Source organism: Talpa occidentalis, unplaced genomic scaffold (assembly GCF_014898055.3).
Source record: "Talpa occidentalis isolate TD23 unplaced genomic scaffold, MPIMG_talOcc4v2.1, whole genome shotgun sequence".
Classification (NCBI taxonomy): domain Eukaryota; kingdom Metazoa; phylum Chordata; class Mammalia; order Eulipotyphla; family Talpidae; genus Talpa; species Talpa occidentalis.
This window is the reverse complement of record NW_026555331.1, coordinates 53,322,753-53,340,497: the sequence shown is the minus strand read 5'-3', so window position 1 is coordinate 53,340,497 and position 17,745 is coordinate 53,322,753. Positions and strand designations below refer to the sequence as shown.

Here is a 17,745-nt window from a genome sequence, read left to right as displayed (position 1 = left end):
TTTTAAGTGTCTTAATATCACACAAAAATTCAAGTTAGAAAAATTAACATCATTAAAAAGACAAGCTAGTCAATTTTGCCAGATATTAAAATAAATCTTGTTGTAATACTAGTACTGCATTTATTGGGTATCTATCATATCTATTGATAGCCCGGATATAAATGCTTTAGGTAAATTTTAAGTTTTTTTTGTTTTTTCCCTAACTATTCCTCTCCCAGTTCAAAGATATTCAAAAGACGCAGAATTTTAATTGTTGGGTCCCACAGAAAATATTAAGGGCTTGATTATCTTTCAAATTCCTCTTTTCCTTTCATATTATCAGAATTCCTTAGAAGTCTGATGGAATTTTTAAAACAGTGAGATTTGTAGCAATTAATTTATTTCCAGATATCTCCTTAAAGTATTGTAACAGTAAAGCTATTTTCTGGTTCAGACTGCTATCAAAGTAATTAGTTCTGTAAAATAGTTCATAGAACTTTAAAAAAAAAAAAAGCATATAAGGAGGAGGTATTGAAATGACCAAAAATTGAAACCGTTTCCAAGCAAAATTGTTAATGAGCTGTTTGAGCTATATGGACATTATAAGTGCAATTAACTAGGAGCCAATAAAAATAATCAATGACAGAGTGCAGTCCTCTGGTACCGAGTGCTTTTACAAAGAGATGTCTGTGAAAGTAGCAAGTGATTAAAAAAGCCACCTTTATCTATGTGAGCGTGTGCTACTTTACATGAGTAGAAATGAAAATGATTTTCATTGACTATTTCTGAAGTTCAGCCCGTGGCAAACAGTGAAGAGCTGTATGTGGGAATAGAGAAGTTCGCTCTTAGCGGCACCCCCACCCTCTTCCTCCCAGGAATGTTGGAGGCAGCCACCATCTAATCAAAAGGAGGTAGGAGTTTATAGATTTCAAAATGTAGATGTCACATTTCCGTGCAAACTACTCTGCGTTAACACTTTATCCTTGCACCAAGATAGAGCCTTTATCTCTCTGCGGGGGCAGGCGGTGCCGCGCTGAGAAGGTTGCCTTCCCTAGCGGCCAGGAAAAGATTTTTAATTTTCTATGCATCCTACAGAGATTCCCAGTCGTCCCCGGGGAGCAGAAGGAGTTGTGAGAAGTAACGCACAACTGGCCACCAGAATAATTCATTCCCTCCACCTTCTCTTTAGCACCTCCCACTTCTCTTTTTATAGCTGCCCTTTCTCTCTGAAAATCTCAGGTTACTTGACTGGGAGTTCTCAGACCTCCAATTTCAGTCCTGCCCTCAGCCTCTAGTCGGGAAAAGTCACCCAGCCCAGCAATTGGATTGGGCAGCCCGTCTTGACACACCACTGTGCTGAGTGCTTGAGGACGTGTTTCACCAGATGGTTGGGGTTAGTGTGTGTCATCACATTCGAGTGGGGATTAGGAGCAGGAAGGCTGCCTTGCTGGAGCTGTGTGGTCTTCGGCAAGGGAGAGTTGCAGGCAAGAAAACTACTTTGCTTTTGGAAGAGGAGGCAGAATTCTTTTTCAGCAGCCACAAGAAAAGCAGTTTTTTCAGGTAAAGTAAAAGACATTGAATGCCTCTCCCTCTCTTTCTCTCTCCCTCTCTCTCAGCATAGTTTTGAATGGAATGCTAGCACAGCACACTTGTCAAAGCCAGTTGTTGCTGTCCTATCAATGCTGCTATTGTACGACTGACAGATAACAGGGAGCACAGCGCGGTGCTTGGCTGTCTTTATAGAACTAACACTCCTCCTGCCTTGCTCTTGAAGGTGTAGCTAAGAAAATGTCTTTTGGAGCTGTGCTTGTAGCCTCTAATATCCTGATTACATGCTCAAAACAGGAGCTATGAAGTCTTCATAAAGGATGAAAAAGGCCAAGAAAACATTTCTTTTGGCTTCCAAAAATAAAATGCAGTTTCAAACCATTGCATTTAACCTACTTGACTTATAAAGATTTTTTAAAGGAGCCTATAGGAGAGTTGTTGGTAGAGCCAGCAATGCTCTTAACTGACTTTCTCAATGTAGATTAAGCCTGATTTACGATGAACCAAAGTGTTTGTTAAAAATTTTGGAGATTGACACTAAAGTTTGCAATGTCCTTGCAAGTAAAGGCTGCCCTCTGAGCAGCTAATAGATGGGCTTTTAAAACAAAAATACTTAGCGCTAGAAGAAAAGCAGAAAAGGAGGAAGTAGGAAAATGCTCTTTAACACAGCTCTCTTGCAGCTGCAGGGGAGCAGATGGAGGTAATTCATTTGCAGATCTGTTTGTGAAAGTTTTACAAGTCATTGAAAACTAAAGTAGCATCTCTGTAATGGATCATTAAAATCACTACTTTTATAGGTTTTAAACAGGCTATCTGAAGTGTTAATTAAATGTAAATAGATTTTCTGGCTGGGTTATAAACAAACATTAAAAAAGGCTTTCATTATAAATTAGTCATTGGAAATTAATGGTCATCCGGTGCCTGAGCAATATAAAATGAGTTGTCATCATAGATGTGAGTAGCCTTTAATGTAACTTCTCTGCCAACAACACCCCCTGAAATATATTGAACTGAATGTAACAATGGAGTTTATATATTATGTTTAATTGGTGCTGTAAAAAGTCTTTCACATGGCTGTCCTATTTTTACAGGGATCAAAAATTAAAGGTTTCATTTCTCTATTTTTGATCAAGCTAAGTGAATCATTGAATTATTTCTTTTGCACCTAACAGATTTGCTCCCCTCCATCAATATCCATATACTTATAGTGCTCAAGTATTCTTGCTCAGATTGGACATTTCATGTTTGGTAGCGAAACTCAACACTGCCTCACCCTTTGCAGGTGAGAGATTCTATGAATAATACTGTATATAAGCAAGCTATTCTGAAATAAGAGCTCTTCAGTTGGTTGAATAACAGGATTTATAGCTAGTCAGTCCTTTGTGATTTTTGCATTCAACTGCATAAAGATGCCTGTAAAATTATGTTTCAAGTTGCATTATATGGTGGTTGTTTTTTTTTTTTTTTTTTTGCAACCAGGTAGTTGATTTTCTAAAATCCTTTTTTTTTTTTTTCAAAGTTCAGACTTAAGCAGTATTTTCGTTTTGTGTTTCTGTTATTCAGAGTGGTCTCTGGTTCTCATCTTAAAAACATTTTTCAAAGAGAGAAGATCCAGATAAATGACCAGGCAGTTATTACAACTGAGTGTTATGCAGTCCCCAATATTACATAACCAAAATAGGACTAAGTTCATGAGCTGAAATCTTTTGGAATTCCAGTCATGCCATTTAGGCTTTACAGTAGAACTGAGGTTTAAAAAAATGAAGACACAATGACAAGCCACTGTCTTGAGTTGTATCAGGTTTAGAACCAAAGGCATAGCGTAAGCGGGTACTATGCCAAAGACCAATTTTCATCAGCTCAAAATAGTTCTGGGGAAAGTAAAGTTCCTCCTCCAAGAGCAGCTTTCCCCCATGAGATGTAGCGTGATGGCATCTAACAAAGACAAGTTGCAGCCTCGGGAGTACCACCAGCATAGGTCACTAATGCTGCAGACTGGCCACCGGCTGCTTGCCTAGGATTTTGACAATAGGGGAGAATTTCCTCCCTGCCCAACCCCCACTCCAAAATGGCAATTGTACACAGAATTAGGCAGGATGGAAACAAGATAGGAAGTGTTGAGAAATAATAAATTCACACCTCGAGAGGTCAAAGTTGTGTATTTTCCCCCCTAATAAGGCTAAAGTATTGATAATATGAGGTTCCTTAGCAAAAGTAAAAGGGTTTATCTAAAAGACAGTGTCCACAGGATAATCCTAGATTTTTGTCAAAATCTAAATCTACTCTTCCAGATGGTAAGCATTCAGAGACAATATTTATGGTGACTTCTACATACCTCAGTTTGACATTTGGTTTCTTCTTGACTGCAGTGTGCTGGTAACACACATGAAGTTCCCATCACCATTCTAACAGCTGTAAAAGTGTTTGAGCACACGGGGGATCCCTTCCAGGGAAGTGAAAAATAACAGTGGTGGGGAGATCTCAATTTGCAGTGTCGATGCATCCTGCCTGTTATCTAGGCATATGGGAAGGTGAGGAATCTTAGAGGAGAAAAGCCCTCTGAAAGCTTGATTTATGAAAGGTACCAGATCCATTTTTATGGTGGAGTAAAAAATGAAATACATTTATCTAGCTATTCACTGAGCTCATGGCAGATTATGAGTGGGAACCTTCACCCAAGAACTAAAAGGATTCTACTCTGTTTCCTCCTAAGGAAATTTATGTGGTTTCAGGCTGATTTTTCTGGCCATTTCTATTGTATAGCAGAGGTTAGTGGCAAATGTGACACTATGCATTTCCTTTCTTAATTATATGTCCATATGGGGATGCATAGGGGCTTGGTTCTTTTGTGTTTTAGATTTTAAATAGGTTTTTAAAAATCCATAAAGCAAGATTTTAACACTGCCTATTGAGATTTCCCCAACCATTGCTGTGTGGATGACATCTTCCAATGGGTCAAATTGGGACATCTGGTTCTTTTTTCTTGGTGCAATGTTTTTGTGTGGAGGGCATGGAGCAAATTTAAGGGGATTAACATTTTTAAGGAGTTGACTGTAAATACTTCAATATTTTTATCATCATTATTGACTTTGAGGAAAAAGAGGCTCATGTATGAATACAGCCTATAGTTAGATGGTCAATTTATCTTTAGATTAGATCTTTGGGGGGTATTGGAAAGAAGATGTTTTATAGAAAAATTTTGTTCTGAAATTTGGTTCTTATTTAAAATACTTTTAATTCTACCTCAATATGTCGAAAGGAGAGTTAATTAGTCCATTAGCTTTTTCCCCCCTCTCTAATATTCCCCTCACTTTGACCTGCAGCTAATCTGTCATTAAATTCTGTGAATGCTTCCTTTCAAATATCCCCCACACCTGACCTGTGTCTATTCTTCCAGTACAATGACAGTAACACTCATGAGTCATTACTACAATTTCCTTGCTCATTTTTCAACTTTCTTCCATTTACCTCATCTTCACTACTGCAGACTGAGTTAAAACATCATTTCCATCAAAGCATTTTGACCCCAAATTTCCAATGGTATCTCTCACCTAATCCTTAAAGCAACAGAAGTTTACTTAGCAGTTAAAGTGGCCAGTTCAGGGGCCTCCCTGGTTGTGCAAGCAGTTAAGAGGCAGCACTATGAAGCTATCTGCAGCCACGGCAACACAAGTTCAATCCCCAGCCAGGGAGGTGACCCACCTGGTGCAGGAGACATCTTCTGTCCTACCTACTGCTCCCCCCAGCAGTATATTTCAGTAGATCTGCCTGTTCTGTGCCCCAATTGGTCTCTGGTGTATCTCCTCACCCCCTGCATCTTTGGCCTGCACCCCAGCTTTTGTATGCATAAATAAACAAATCTTTGAAAATAAATAAATAAAAATAAAGTGGCCACTTCAACACTCCCCCTTCCTGATCTCTTCTCTTACCCCTAACCACTTTAGTTGTCTGTCTTGTTTACAAAATAAAAATTTGACATCATGTATGACCTTCCTCTGGCTCTATGTTTATAAGCCTATGTGGAGACCATCATTATCATTTTTATCCTTTAAATTTCCAGCTTAAGTTGCACCTTCTGGGCCTTCCTGGTGGCGCAAGGGGTTGAGACAAAACCTATGAAGCTGTCTGCAGCCACTGCAGCGCGAGTTTGATCCCCAGCCAGGGAGCTTCCCATGTGGTGCAGCAGACCTCTTCTGGCTCCCCCGCTGCTCTCCTCAGCAGTATGTTTTGGCCAGTCTGCCTGTTGTGCTCCTCACTCTGTCTCTGGTGAATCCTCTCACCGCCCAACCCCCAACTCTGGCCTGTGCCCCAGTTCTTGTATGCATAAATAGATAAAAATCTTTGAAAAAAAAAGTTACACCTCCTCTAAGAAGCCACCCTGACCACATTTCCCAGTGGAGTTTTCCTTCCCTTGATGCTTGTTATCTCTGTAGATATGACCATGCTAACCATTGCTATCTATGAGTTACATTTAGCACAATTGCTTTTTTTTTATCCTGCCTTCTAATTTGCCTTTTTATCACTTATTTCCTCAGATAGGGTGAAATCTCCTAAGACAGGGATTAGTTTGGCCCACTTTTGTGCCAGACAGAAGAATAATAAATGTGTATCGACTAACTCACAGGGACATTCAAACAGCTACCACCTCTAATGGCCTGCTCTTCATCCATGAGAGGAAAGGGAAAAGAGTGACTTAACTTGATTAGTTATAATTTGTAGTAATGTAGGAAAAAGCTACCTAGAATGAGAACTTATTGCTAAAAGTTAAGCTGAGTATTACATGAAATTCCTAATCTCTTTTAGGTCACTGTAGTATGATAGAAATTACATCAATAAGCTGCTCCTCTACTGTGTAAAATTTCATATATGATTTTGGAGACAGCAGAATATACCATCTTCTGGTTCAGGCAGAACTTTGTCTATTTTGGGGCCCACCTCTCACTAGCTTTTGTATTGGACAGGCTACTTAACCATTCTGAGTTTCAATTCCCTCCTCTGTAAAATGGAGATAGGAACACTTGCCTGGGGGATGCTAGAAGGAGAAGGTTCCTAGATGTATACATAAATAAAGATCTAGGTTTCATGAATGGTTTTACTTCTGTTATGATAACCATTTATTCTATCTATTTATGGCATGTCTTCTTTCAGCCCCTATTTTCTACCACCAAAGATAGGGGAATGGTGAAAGAGAGACTGGAGAAAGGAAGGGAGAAGGAAGAAGGGGCAGAAGGGGGCTGCTTTTGGCATTTAAGAATTTGGAGCAACTGAGTTAATGGATCTATAGAGACAATGGTGACAGTTGAATACACTTAGCAGGGAGGAGGGAGTCCTAGGACCTGCATTAAAGGATAATAAAGAGCAGGCCCTGGGTGGAAGTGCTGGGGGAACAAAGGGCCTAGGCTCTGGACTCCAGCAGGGAGTTGAATTCACCAAAGAGTCATGTGCTCCTCTTCCTTCCTCTTGGCCCACTATTTGGAAAGAAATAGTAATTTGGCAAGACATTTTAGAGAGTTGAGTCAAGCTTCCAGAAGTAATTGGGAAAGGAAAATACCATTTAGACACAACATGAAGTTTGGGCCTTTGCGACCCTTCACCTCAAGCCAAATTTAACAAAAAGTTTGAAGCAATCAGCTTGAGCTCTTGTCTGTTACCAGACTCTGCTCCCACCATCAGATGTGTTGTCATTCATCTGTCCTCTTTCAGCAGAAGAGCTAGCAGCTGAGAACTTACCTAACAAAGCACCAAATGCCACCTAGAGATACGTCTTTGGAGATTGGTCATTCAATGTCAGTTTTCAGGATCTTGGGATAGATCAGAGAATATTCTTTCCAACCCTGTTCATCTGCTGTGCACCTGTCTCAGACCAGGGGTTAAAAGAAACTGGACCTTCTCTAGGACAAAAGGCAAGATAGTATTTCTGGAGATCCCTCCGTCTCCCAAGCAAAAATGGTTTTTTGAATTTGCAAAAGGAAACATTGACAGTTATGTAGCTGTAGTAGCTTTCTTTGCCTTCAAAATGTGTGGTTCATGTTCCACTGCCTACTAGTATGTTAAGCTTTTGTTAATGTTTTTATAAACGTGTCTCCACTTTTCTTTTTTTTTTTTAAGATTTATTTATTATTCAAGCATACAAGAACTGGAGTACAGGCCAGAGGTGTGGTGGGTGAGAAGATTTACCAGAAACAGTGGGGAACAGAACAGGCAGATTGACTAAAATATGCTACCGCGGGCGAGTCAGGAAAGACCTGCTGCGCCATGTGGGTCGCCTCCGATGCTTCATAGGTTGTGTCTTAACCTCTTGCACTACCAGGAAGGCCCTCCACTTTATTTTCAAAGATGAAATCTTTTAGTCTACTCGTCATTTTTACTACATAGCTACATACCTTTAGGAAACAATTTCTACATTTTCCAGAAGATAAATCTAAGGAACTCGAGTCCACCACTGTTTAACTACAGCGAGTGAGTTGATATTAGTTTGCTGTACAGAATAAAGGTGTTTTTGAGTGACAAAAATACCTCCATGGTAAAAAGTAGAATATAGCAAAATTAATCTACAAATTCCATGGATTACTAATTAAACTTTAACACGGGGTTAAATGGCTGCTCATGGGAGCAGAGTTTGAGAACTAGCAAGAGCCTGCTGGGCTCTGGTTGGATGTAAAATAAAGATTCTAAAGTTCATCTGGAAAATCAACTCATAAGTAAGTCTAGACACTTCTGGAAGAGAAAATTATCACAGTGAGACATAACGCTTTCCTTATCATTATTCCAAGCATACTATAAGCATACTTAGGAATTTTTTATTCCTAAGAAATTGACTTTGATATTGACTTTTATCTACTTTCCTGTGGTTTTGCTTTTGTATTATTCTCCTTAGTTTTAACATGTATTCTTTTGTTGGCATTGTCTGAATTTTTAGTGCAGCTAGAAAATACTATGGCTAGAAGATAAGTTATTGCTACAATGAACTGAAACCTAGAACTAGATTTTTGATTACTTTGCTTTAAAATTTTTCTCATATGCAAATAGTATTACTAGAGGATGCAACTTTTACACTTCATAGAATACATAAAAGGCCTGAAAGTAAGTTTTATCTCAAGAATTCAGGAATTATTTTCCTGTCTTCATTCCCTTAATGAAAGAGTTCCCAAAACATACTTCTCTAGAGTATTTCCATTTTTCTGAGCACATTTTTATTAAACCAAACAGAAATCTGAATTACAGAGAGTTTTATTTATTATCTAATCTGGTGTTATGGTGTTTTAACTGATAGCAACACCTGCTATATTAATTTAAAATAAAACTGCAAGTTACACTCTTACAAGGTAGTAACTATACCAGAACCACGGTGAGAAAAGATTAATTGCATGCATGCAAAATGAGCATTATTGATATGCTAATGTAGAAGTGTGCACCTGTGGATATTATCTTCAAACTCATATCATTAATATGGCTTAACACCCAGATCACCTTTTTATAATATAACATGTCCTCTGAAAAGACTTCCTGCCAGTTTAAAGCCTTCCCCTTAACCTTCACCTGCCAATAATCAATCTTCCCCTGAGTAGAATGTCCTAGTAAACAGATGTGCTTGGCATTGCATCCAGAAATTTAAAGCTTTAAACTTTCATCTACAAGAAGTGCATCCCAGAAAAGAGAAGCCCTTACAAATCATGTGCTGTTTTTTCCCTTGAGGGCTGCATGCTGGTAAGAGAAAGGAAAGGATTCTGAATAGAGCAGATGAATAAAAGTTAGGGCATCTAATTTTTTTTTTTATCTGAGACCACTAGAGGCTTCACATGTGTTAATGCATTTTTTTTTCATATGACATCTATATTTAGCGAAAAAGATTTGGAAAATATATTCAATATCAAACAGCCTCAATTACTTTTTAGCAGTTGAATTGATGCCGTAAAGAACAGCCATAATGTGCCTTCCAAATAAAATCGGAGCCAAAAGAAACAGCCTTAAGAAAGCTTTATCACTGTGTTAACTCATTTATTCCATATGTGTTCAAGAACTTCCAGTGCATGTATTTCTATCCTAGTGCAGACAGGAATACAAAATGCTATAGGCCACCATCCTTGCCCTGAAGGAATATCTAGTTTAGCTGTGAGGGGAAGACATACACACATTTTAGTAGTAATGCAAAGAATATTGTAGCTAAGTATCCATTACTAGTACTAATTAAACAAAAGAGACCTCAGCAGAAGCCTCCTGTTGGAAGAGAGGGAAACTGAGCTGGATAAGACTATACAATGTATGGTTAAACAGGTGAATGAGAACAGTGACTCAGCTCTATATGAGATCATTTATTTGCTCTCTTTGACTCAGATTCCTTCTTTATAAAATGAGAATACAGGGGCCTCCCCGGTGGCGCAGGGAGTTGAGCACTGCACTGTGAGGCAGTCCGCAGCCTCTGCAGCATGAGTTCAGTTCCCTGCCAGCCAGGAAGCAACCCACATGGTACAGTGCATCTCTCCTGGCTCGCCTGCTGCTCCCCTCAGCAGTGTATTTCACTCAGTCTGCCTGTTCAGTTCCCCACTCTGTCTCTGGTGAATCCTTTCACTCCCTGCACCTCTGGCTTGTACTCTAGCTCTTGTGTGCGTAAATAAATAAATCTTTAAAAAATAAAATAAAATGAGAATACAGGTATCACAAAGGGTTGTTAGAGAGGTTAAATGAGATAATATAGTGAGATGCTGAATGCAGAGTATACAACATAGTAAGTGCTCAAAACAGTTGTAGGGGTGTTTCTCTCCCCACCCCCAAGATGATGAATGCAACCAGTTAAGCTAAGTCTAGGAGTTAAATTGAGTATGTCATTTTCAAATAAAGACAGTGTCTTTGAATCAGAGGACTTGCATAAATGCAATTTGAGAATAAAAGGTAAGGAGCACTAGGCAAAGAGTAGGAGGAAAGGAAGAAGAAGAGAGAGAAAAGGGGAGTGACAGAGGGAAAGAAAGGAGGAAAATTGAGGATGCAGATTATGGTCCCCTATTGCCTGTCCACTGTGCCCTTTTCTATTTTAAGCATGTCAAGTCTTACCATAGCTAAATTAGGCCAGATTCTAGAATGTCAGCAACACTTCAGGTGGAGGGCTTGGACTTTAGGTAAGCAGATCTTTTAGGAAGTTTAAGCAGTGGACTTTTTGGAAATGCACGAAAAGAGACAGAAAATGAAATATAGAGGGAGGGATGTGGTAGGAAGTGAGAACAACACAACGGGAGTATATCACAAGATGGCACTGAGCATGAGGATAGTGGGTATGAGAAATATTGTGAAGAAATAAATAACAGTTAACAACTTGGTGATTAGTATAGTAGAAGACAAAAGAAAGATAAGGGACAAGGAAGACACCGAGAGATCAAGTGCAGGAGACAGGAGTGATGACCCCCACCTAGGCAAGATGAAAGTGCTAAAAGTACAATTTCATTGGCAACACTATAAATTTCCAAAGTCACAACCAACATTATGAAACAAATGCTTATCTGCTTATTGTAAATTAAAAACTGTATTTTAGATAACTTTATAATGTAAAAAGGGATGAATACATGTGAATATGTTTTATGGAACTTAAAATCTGTTAATCATTGATCAACAGAATATACACACATTTTTTTACAAGACATATTGTTGCTTAGATAAAAAAAGGATCTTTTCTCAGATGAAGAAAATTGTTGGCCAAATAATAACTCTAATGTTTCTAAACTTTAGAGAAGTAATGAATTTTCAAGTCAGAACAACAAACTGTATCTACAAAATACCTGTAATTCTCTTCTTTCAACTAAAAATGTTGGTGGAGAGGGACATATAATTTAAAGAGAGTCTAGAGGCAAGAAGAGATGAAATATTTAACTTGCTTTAGCTCATAAACTTCAGATTTTGCCTTGGAAGAGATAGATTGACATCCTTTTGAATGTATGAATGCCTTTTATTTTACAAATGATATATTCTCTTCTTCACTCACTACAAAGACAAATTATTCTTAATTTTAAGGTTTGGAAAGTTCTACATCCCCCTGCTCTTCTTTCTGTCCCCTCTTACTTTTTCCTTTTATTTGCTTCAGTTACACTTCACTTTTAAGATTCAAAATAGGAGATCCCTTCTTTAGTCATATCCTTATAATAAATCAGTGGATAGTTTTCAGGATTAGGCATATTTTTATTAAAATAGAAGATCCTATTTGCAACTGCAAATTCTTGTTCTGCATGTTGGGGCAGCATGAGTGAAAGACTACCCTGCTTTAGTCAGCAAGATTTGGAATTAAAATATAGCCCTCTTACTAGAACTTTGTGGGAATAGTATTGACCTGTGGAGACTTGATAGCATTTTGGTTCCTCAAAAGAGACTTGGGCTCTGTTCAAGTTTTTAATGAAGACTTTGGCCCATTTTATTTTACTCAACTGAGTTTTCTGAACCATGTTCTCTGGTTCCTATGGGAGAAATGTCAGCCTAAGTATCAACACCTGTAATCTATTTCTCATTTAGCATTGCCATGCATGGGGGTCTAATTGACATGAGCCTCTTCATATTTTTGGAAGCTATTAATGGCTAATGACGGAGTTGGTAATTCTTCAGACATCTAGTTCAATGAACCACGGGGGAAAAAATATAATACACAAGTGCCACAATTAAATAACTAAACATCATCTGTAGTAACCACAAAATTTGGGTTTCACTGCCAAATTTAATATAAGACCTCTTCATCTGGTACCTACTTAGGTCAATGGGTTAATGTTCTTGCATATAGATTAAGGTTTAGAAAATGAGCTGATACTCCCAAATTTCTTAATTTCAGATTCAGTCCAGATTTTAATTCAGAACTCTACTCCTACATGTTCAGCTTTTAGACCAGTTTCAGTGGTAAAAAGACTTCTTGAATTGGAGAAGTGTGTCTTGTAAGAAAAGAAATAGGAATAGAGGGAAAGAATATCCAGGCAGTCAAATCATGTTGACTGTCAAGAGATTATCATTTTTGCCGCAAAAATAAAGACAAAAAAAAAGCAACATAAAATAAGCTACATGAAGCATTTCTCTTATAGAATTGTTATTCTCATTAGCGGTTTTGCTCCAAAAATAGTTATACACAAACGTACTACGATAGTCAACCCTTACAACACTTTGAAAAGTGGAACTGGGGGCGTTCCTACAATTACTTGACCATAGTCATAACCCCTGCGGAAGCTTTGAATATCCCCACTGAACTGCCTCGTGGCTTCAGGTGAATCATCTTTCATGCTAGGCAAATAATAAAGTAAAATGCATAGTTTACTTGTCACATCCTTGATAACTTATCAATACTTAAGAAACAATTAAGCATATGTTACTAGCAATGACATAAAATTTGGTGACTAATGACTGCGTTATTACAGCCAGGAAAAAGAGGCAGGGTTGTACAACGGTGAAAAACTTGGGACAACTGAATTCTGGAGCATGGTTACCATTAAAAGTGTTATATTGAGCCAATTAATTAACTTCTCAGGGAGCTAACCACCACCTTTTTGCCTTTATTTTGTCATTTCCTCCATCAAATTTACATTATTCTTTTCTGCTGGCAAACGTAACACTTGCTATATCGCAACCTAAATAAATAAAATATTTTCTTCAAAAATAAAAAGGATAGTGAAGAGAAAGAGAAGTACTTTAATCCAGTTCTGTATCACTTCATGCTCCTAAATTTAGTTTTACATGACCTCTCTCTCTTATTCCCACTCATCTTACATGCCACTGTCAAACTAATCTTTCTTTAGTGCTGTCTTCATATGTCACTCCATTACTCCAAAATGGCCATCTCCCAATACTCTACATATGGCACCTGGTCTAAATAAAACACCAGCATTTGAGGGCCTGCATAATACCATCCCCCTTTCCCTATACTCTTTCCACTCTTTGCTAAGCTAGTCCAGCATCTCCTGGAATTACATCACTTACTGTGAATTTGCTCTACTTTTTTTGGACTGGGGCAGCCCTGTCATTGTGACTCTGAATGTTCAAATCCCAGCTATCCTTGAAGAAAAATTACCCCCATGTCCTCCTTGAAAGTTTCTTCTTCTAACTATTCTGACCATTAATAATTTCCTTTCTGTAGGTGCTTTCTTATCACTTCATATATTCTTATAATTTTACTTATTATTTAAGTAGAATTTTGTGGTTATTGCTATACTTTCAGTTTTGCTTCCTTCCTCTCTGCTATATTAGTGGAATCATTATGCAGAAATTGAGTTTTATTTTATTTTATTTTTTTAAAGATTTATTTATTTATACAAGCACTGGGTAGTCAGAAGCATGGGAGAGCGAGAGAATTCACCAGAGTCAGAGCAGAGAGCAGAGCAGGCAGACTGACGAAGTGCACTGCTGAGGGGAGCAGCGGGCAGCAGGAGAGCTCTGCGTGCCATGTGGGACCCTCACCTAGTGGCCGGGGATCGAACTGGCGCTGCAGAGTCTGCGAGCAGCTTCACAACCCAGTGCTCAACCGCTGCACCACCAGGGAGGCCCAGAAGTTGATTTTTAAACCTATGCATCTATCAAGCATAACTCCAGGTTATCAAGAAGAATCTTCATTACACATTCATAGTCAGAACGGTCAAGGACAACTGAGATAGAATATTGCATTTTAGTTATAGAGATGTTTTAGAAACTAATTATCAGCAAATCTGTTGCTATACTAGGAAATTATTTTGAGAATATGGACGGCACTATCTTAAGTACCAGTTCTTGGGCTCAATTTTTCCCCAAATTCTTCTGCCTACATCACTCTCCAGGCCTGCCTTTGAGCCAGCTGGATTTCATCCAGAATCAGATTCAAATAGACAATAGGTCAACAAGAGTTCCTTATATTCCTTGATTAGATATGAAATCTTATAGGTGGGTGTCACTCATATGCCAACTGCTTAGGATTCTATTTTGTCATTTAATTTCTCTTGAGGTCTAAACTGAAAAATTATGGTAATTTTGATTTTAAGGACTTATAAAATTATGATTAGGGAAGAATTTCAGGGACAGTGCCAGATATATAGACCTGTTCTACTGAATATATTCACTATCTGTTGTATAACATAAAACTAAAATGCTCTGTAAACTCCATATTAAATCATTGGGGAATTTTTGTAATAATATTTGATTATGAAAAATCTTTGGATGGGAATTGCATTCTCACTTGTAGGACAATTAGTCAGCAAGATTAGAGACTTTAAATTACTTAGAAGAAAGAAAAAAGTGGTCACATTTTGTCACAGCTATTGGCTTATATTTATTATAGTTTTCTTTAATAATTTAGAGTTTGGGTTAGATTTTCCAAGAGAGGCATGTGAAATATAATAGGAACACAAAGTGTTAAAGGTATACCTCAGACAACATCTAAGTAAAATTTCTTACCTGAGGAAGCTGAGACCAGGGGATGTTCCAAGACCTGCCTAAAATCACAAACTCACCTTATCAGAGAGTTCTATCAAACAGACTTTCTCAAAAAGTACAAGTCAGTGAAATTCTACCAGGACAAAAGAGAGTTCATATGTCAACAGTATATTAGGACCTAATGAGAACATGAAGACGTGATCCCGCTCCTTTGTTGACCACGATCCTCTTGCTGAGTACATGATGAATAATCAGAGAATTCCTATAACTGAAACAAATATCAGAAAAAAACATACATTGTTCAGATGTATTCTTCATGGAAAATTCATCCTAATGGAAATATTCAAACACTGTTGCCATGGATGATCTGAAAGTATGTGTAGCCTTATTACAAAGAACATTCTTAGTAAAGGCATTTTTTTTAACTTATGCCAAAAGAATTCTGTCCAAGTGATGATGCCAATATTATCCACTACTCCTTAACATTTTTTTCTTGAGCTAAATTATTGGAAATTTTAATCTTTGGGTAAGCACAGCGAATATAACATTTCTGCAAACCAGAAAACTAAATCTGATAGAAGACAATCCTGAGTCTAAAGAGATAGTGAGTGGAGTAATCAACATTTGGAAGTGACTAACTCTAACTCCTGTTTTGCTGTTCCATGCGTCAGGAGAGTCAAACTAAACTCTACCATGTTTTCTCAGTATTAGGGAAACCTGTGGTTTCAAACAGTTAGTTCTTCAGTGACATCATCTCAATGAGAAATAAACAATTGAAATACTATCTCCAGTGTTGGAATTTTCCCAAGAGAAATGTAAGAGCAATATTTCTCATAGCTTAATAAATTACACTAGTGTTCTTACCATTTTATATGTTTATAATTTATATTAAAAGTGGATTTATTTGCAAAGGAAGGAAAAATCAATCATTATTACATTTATAAGTGTATTTCCTAATCATTACATTGCATTTTCATTTTGCAGTATAAAGTATAACAATTTAATAATTCAAAATAAAAGATTAACCTTAGAATACTTAACTGTGGTTTTGACTTTTTAAAAAATAGTTTTGTTTTTAAAACATCTACTAGTTTTCCATTTTTTGTTGTTGTAAGTATCTAAAGGAAGCCAGTATGATTTTCAGAGCAATGAAAGCTTTTTGTCACAGGAAAAAAGTATATTCAATCATATTTTTAAGTTATTGGTCAAATTTCAGTCTACTGGAGAATGTGATTGCAAACCTGGTTAGAATTATGAAAAAACCAGGGTTGCCAGTATCACAACTCCTAATGAAGGGGAGAATTCTGTTGAGAATGTGAATATAATGTGGAAGAATAATTATCTGTTTTTTTGTATAGCTAAACCTTTTTATAGTAAGTGCCAAAAAGAATCCTAGGAGAAATTATTCTTTGGTCCAAAAGAGTACCTTGTCCATACTATTTTCAAGTCTATACATTGAACAACTAAGTCTGCATTGAAGTATACAGTGAAACTTTTTTTTTAAAGGTTAATTTATTTATGCATACAAGAACTGGGGTACAGGCCAGAGGTGTGGATGGGTGAGAGGATTCACCAGAGACAGAGTAGGGAACAGAACAGGCGGATTGACTGAAATACACTGCAGAGGGGAGCAGCAGGCGAGTCAGGACTGGTCTGCTGCGCCATGTGGGTCACCTCCCTGGCTGGGTATCGAAGTCATGCAGCAATGGCTGCAGGTAGCTTCATAGTGCTGCTTCTTAACTCCTTGTGCCACCAGGGGGCCCATACAGTGAAACTTCTTATTTACTACATGTATATAAGTTGTTGTCTATAATGAAAATAAACTGTGTCATTTTTAGTACTCAAAGGGAGGACCAGAAGAAGTCAAGACGAGCTCTTACTAACCACTTTACATCTTTATTGTCTGTCACTAAGCAATAACTGCCCTTCAGTTTTCTGTCAACTTTTCTCAAACATGTTCATAATCGCCACCAAAAGACCACATGAAATGGCAAACCGTTAAAATGAAAAAATAGCACAAAAAAGGATGCAAGTCCTTGCAGGAGGCCTATATAACTTGCAGTATGACACGTAGAATGAGCGCATCTTTCTTGCGTCTCCTTCACCACAGACACTTAAACTAGCGCGCTAATCTTCTACTGGTTCTTCACAGGGACAATGGACTTCCTTAGTTTGTGCTCTATTGTAATTTGTAAGTTCTCTGAAGTTTCATGTTATTTGATTTTTCCCAGTTTATGGAATACACATCCTTGAACTTTATAGAACAATTCATGCATTCCAAAGTGCTTTCAAATATTTCATTTGATTTTGACACCACCTGTAGAGCAGATCACACAACTAAGTACCTGTACCCTTTTGAGAAAATGACTGAAATTTACTTAGGGATATAAGACCATGATGTGTGCAACTGATGATTTTCATTAAGTTCAAGAAAAATATGTATATAGTTATATATATATGTATATATGTATGTATTGTATGTTAGAGAGAGGGAGAGCAACTGATGATAAAGGAATGAGGCAAATTGTTAACAACTGATGAAGCCTAGTAAATGGCAAGTAAGATTTTTTTCTCTTATTTTTATAACTTTTCTGTAAGTTAGTTCAACTTGCCAAACCTTAGCTTTTATAATTTCATTCAAATACAAAATTTTTGTTAAGGATACAGAGACACAGGAGAGTTAACTTACATATGCTAATACAGATGACTAGAGATAAAGAGAATTAAAATCCATCTCTTCTATTTTTCCAAGCCTGTATCTATTTCTGTATAAACTGAAGAGTAATTTCCACTTAAAGTGTTTATAAATGCCAATCTCACCTTTTGTCAATCAATCATCAATTATCCATCATCAATTATCCA

At 37.5% G+C, this 17,745-nt stretch overlaps 1 protein-coding gene across 5 annotated transcripts in view; it reads left to right on the top strand.

Annotated features, from left to right (window-relative positions):
• The first annotated feature begins 1,091 nt into the window (after nucleotides 1-1,091).
• SULF1 (sulfatase 1) overlaps nucleotides 1,092-17,745 on the top strand; it is a 160,869-nt gene continuing 144,215 nt past the window's right edge. For 4 of the 5 annotated variants that reach the window (XM_054692200.1, XM_037505609.2, XM_037505616.2 and 1 more), the window contains exon 1: nucleotides 1,093-1,539. The gene's annotated coding sequence lies outside the window, so the exon portion shown is untranslated. Of the gene's footprint in view, nucleotides 1,540-17,745 lie in introns of all 5 variants that reach the window. The other variant, XM_054692198.1, reaches the window with a different exon arrangement.